This window comes from Choloepus didactylus, chromosome 3 (assembly GCF_015220235.1).
Source record: "Choloepus didactylus isolate mChoDid1 chromosome 3, mChoDid1.pri, whole genome shotgun sequence".
Lineage (NCBI taxonomy): Eukaryota > Metazoa > Chordata > Mammalia > Pilosa > Megalonychidae > Choloepus > Choloepus didactylus.
In genome coordinates, this window is record NC_051309.1 from 116689194 (window position 1) to 116693713 (window position 4520).

The 4520-nt window shown below is 34.6% G+C and overlaps 1 pseudogene; it reads right to left on the reverse strand.

The window, feature by feature from the left end:
* Positions 1-2743: 2743 nt before the first annotated feature.
* On the reverse strand, positions 2744-3158 carry LOC119528755 (annotated as a pseudogene).
* Positions 3159-4520: the final 1362 nt, after the last annotated feature.

A 4520-nucleotide genomic window follows, 5' to 3' on the forward strand; every position in this document is an offset into this window, starting at 1 on the left:
CCTCCTTTTGTGTCTAGCTTATTTTACTCAGCATTTTGTCTTCAAGGTTCATCCATGGTGTCAATGTTTCATGACCTTGTTTCTTCTTACTGTTGCATAGTAATCCAACATGTGTATATACTGCATTTTGCTTATCCACTCATCTGTTGAAGGACTTTGGATTGCTTCCATCTCTTGGCATTTGTAAGCAATGTCACTATGAACATTGGTGTGCAAATATCTGTTTATGTCATTGCTTTTAGATCTTCTGGGTATATACCAAGAAGTGAAATTGCTGGATTGTAGGGTAACTCAATATCTAGTTTTCTGAAGATCTGTCAAACAGTCTTCCAGAGTCGCTGTACCATTACACAGTCCCACCAGTAAGAGTTCCAATTTCTCCACATCCTTTCCAGTATTTGTAGTTTCCCGTTTGCCTAATGGCAGCCATTCTTATTGGTGTGAGATGATATCTCATTGTGGTCTTGATATGCATGTCCCTAATAGCTAGTGAAGATGAACATTTTTCACGTGTTTTTAGCCATTTGTATTTCCTCTTCAGAGAAATGTCTTTTCATATCTTTTGCCCCTTTAATAATTGGGCTGTTTGTACTATTGTCACTGAGTTGTAGGATTTCTTTATATATGCAAGATGTCAGTCTCTTATAGTTTCAAAATATTTTTTCTCATTGAGTTGGCTCCCTCACTACCTTTTTGACCAATTCCTGTGAGGTACAGAAGCTTTTAATTTTGAGGAGTTCCCATTTATCTATTTTTTCTTTTGTTGCTTGTGCTTTGGGTGTAAGGTCTAAGAAGTGACCTCCTAACACTAGGTCTTAAAGATGTTTCCCTGCATTACCTTCTAGGAGTTTTATGGTACTGTCTCTTATATTGAGGTCTTTGATACACTTTGAGTTAATTTTTGTAAGGGTGTGAGGTAGGGGTCCTCTTTTATTCTTTTGGATATGGATATCCAATTCTCCCAGCCCCATTTGTTGAAGACTGTTATGTCTCAGTTCAGTGGATTTGGGGCCTTATCAAAAATCAATTAACTGTAGATTTGAGGGTCTATTTCCAAATTCTCAGTTTGATTCCATTGATCAATATGTCTATCTTGGTGGCAATATCATGCTGTTTTGAGTACTGTGGCTTTATGGTAAGCTTCAAAGTCAGGAAGTATAAGTCCTCCCACTTCATTTTTCCTTTACAGAATGTTTTTAGCAATTTAAGGCATCTTTTCTTTCCAAATAAATTTGATAACTAACTTTTCCAAGTCTGAAAAATAAGTTGTTGGAATTTTGATTGGGATTGTATTGAATTTGCAGATCAGCTTGGGTAGGATTGACATCCTAAAGACATTTAGCCTTCCTATCCATGAACACAGAATAGTTTTCCATGGGTTGTGGAAAACTACCCCCTCCACAATCATCTGTCTGCTGCAACAGCCAGTCCCTGGTACAGAGGGTCTTGGCTGCAGGTCTGTGAAGGGTTATCACCCATGCCAGGTACATGGGGCATGGAAAGCCATCAGTTCCATCAGCTGGCCACCCACTCTGACTTGCTTAACAACACAAGGATGTTGGCACATTTTAAAGTTGACTTTATAATACATCTTATGGTTATAAAAAGGCAGCGATTAACATGACCACCTAGCATTTGGTTACTTACTTACTGATTGCCCTGTAAATAGATTATCTAATCTCCTGACTTTTGATTCCTCATTAGTGTTGACTGATTTGACACAATATGCTTCTCCCAGAGGGTGATCAAGGGAAGACAAAAGTACTCATTCTAACCAGATGAAGTTGCTGCTTTCAGTGCTTCTGGTGACAGGGCTAGCTTATATTTAAAAGGAAAGCTATTAGTTAAAATAAAGTTAGGGAATAAGTTACCTGTGTATTTCATTTACTCACATTATGGCTGGTCCCTCCTTATGGGAGGATAACTGAGAAGAGTCTAGATCATTAATTGCAGCTATATATGGGTCATTTTCAAAGACTTCAATGACATTCTTCATTAATTTCATTATTTTGAGATTTATAGTGTCATACTATACTTTTCACATTCGTATTTCCCATTTCCATAATTCTAATGCCAAAAGGTTGCTATACATTCCCTTATATAGTCAAAAACAGGATTACTGAAATGTTTTTAGTTATAGCTGAAGACAGCAACATTTACAACATTTAGCTCTCATTGCACCTATAAACATTGTGGAAATTTCTTGCAGAGTAACTGTAATGAAAGAAGAATGATATCCTTGCAAATATTGACTGAATACTGTGTATCTCTTTTAACATAAGGATTTGGTGTTCGACATAGTTTCCCTCACCTCCATAATGACCCCCCATGCAATAATTTAAATACTTATTCCATTAAAATAATAGTATGTAATATTATAATCAGTTTTTAACTATATACACAAATAATCAATTGGAAAGTATCTAGTTTCAAATTAGATCCTTGGACTATGGCAAAATAGAGGCTAGTTATTTTTGCCTTAAACATAAAATCACATTTTGTTCAAAGGAAGAAGATAATTGGACATTCTCAATGCTCCAATTTCAAGTGATACTTGCCTCTTAGTTTCTTGAAAAAGAAATTTTGAAAGATATATATATATATATATATATATATATATATATATATGGGCTTCATTTAAGTTATGCAGCAATCTTTTATTATTATTATTATTATTATTATTATTATTATTATTATTATTATTATTGTCCCAGATCTTGTTTAATGAAGATCTGTCATTAAATTAAGTATGGTATTTCACAACTATAAGAATGATACTCACTAGCAAAAGGATAACAGCAACCAAAGCCATGATGGCTTTTATTTTGCATTCATACCACCACATTTGCCTTCAAAGATGTTTGGATCTGTTGCTGAAAGTAGTTGCATTACCAGATAAGCTTTCTGATTTGTTCGGTAGTTCATGTAGTCTCTTCCCTCTTTCAATTTTTTTCTTGCCTGACATCAATAACTTCATCCACCTGATTTTGAACATGCTTAATTTTATCATTTCTAGGTCCAAATCTTGGTCCAGAAGGTCCCCTTAGAAAAACATCCTCCTCTTCATCCAAATCACCTTCCAAAAGGTTCCTCTTCTCACTTTTCACAGAACCAGTGACATTATCAACATTCAGGTGGTGCTTGAACTTGGGAGGCATATTTTTTATTCACAAATTACTCTTTTTAATTGTTACATCTTCCTGTTGAATTGTCCTTTTTATCAGTATATATTGACCATTTATTTTGTTTTTGACAAAGTCTATTTTATCCAATATTAGTATAGCCACCCCAGCTCTCTTTTAGTGATTACTTGCATGATATACTTTTATTCATTCTTTCACCCTCAACCTATTTGTATCTTTGACTTAAGGTAAGTCTCTTGCAGGTAACATATAGGTGGGTCATGCTTTTGTTTAAAATCTATTTTGCCAATCTCTGCCCTTTGACTGGAGTTTAATTCATTTACATCTAAAGTCACTACTGATAATACAGGAATTTCTTCTGACATTTTGCTTTTAGCCTTTTAAGTGTTATACCATTTTTGCCCCTCACTTCTGTTAATGTCTATTTCATTTGCTTTTTTGTGCTGTACCATATTGAGTGCCTTCTCTTTTCTATCTGGTTATATTTTTCATCTAGTTACTTGTGGTTACTATGGGGTTAAAATTTAACATCCTAAATATATAACAATCATATTTGCTTTGATACCAACTTAACTTCAGTAGCATGCACATATAGTTTTCCTATACCCCTCTGTCCCCTCACCATGTTTTTGTATTTGTTCCCAATTATATCTTTGTATATTGTATGTCCAAAGACATATATTTATCACTACTTTTTATTCATTTGCATTTTAGCACCTGTAGAAAGTAAGAAGTGGAGTTACATACCAAACAATATAATACAATAATACTGGCATTTATAAGTACCCAAATCTTTATTTCCTTATGCTGCTTTGAACCATTGACTAGTTTCCTATCCTTTCATGTGGAGGAACTCCCTTTAGCATTTCTTGTAAGTCAGGTCTAGTTGTGATGAACTCCTTCAGCTTTGTTTGTCTGAGAATGTCTTAACCTCAACCTCAGTTTTGAAACAGTCTCATAATATAAAATTTTTGGCTAGCTGTTATTTTCTTTCAGCACTTTGGTGTAAGTATTTCATACCACTGTCTTCTTGCCTCCATGATTTCTGATGAGAAATCATCACTCAATCTAATCAGGTCTTCCTTGTATGTTGCTTTTCTCTTGCAGCTTTCAGAGCTGTCCTTGTTTCCTTTGCATTCAATTGTGTGATCAGTATATGATGGTATGTATTTTTATTCATGTTTAATCTTGCTTGGTATTCTCTGAGCTTTTTGCATATGCATATTCACATCTTTTGCTAAGTTTGAGAAGTTCTCTGTCATTATTGCTTGGACTATTCTTTCTTCTCCTTTCTTTCTTGTCCTTCTGGGACTCCCATAAAGCATATATTGTGCTTCATGATGTCCCATAGCTGTCTTAGACTATTTTTGCTTTTAA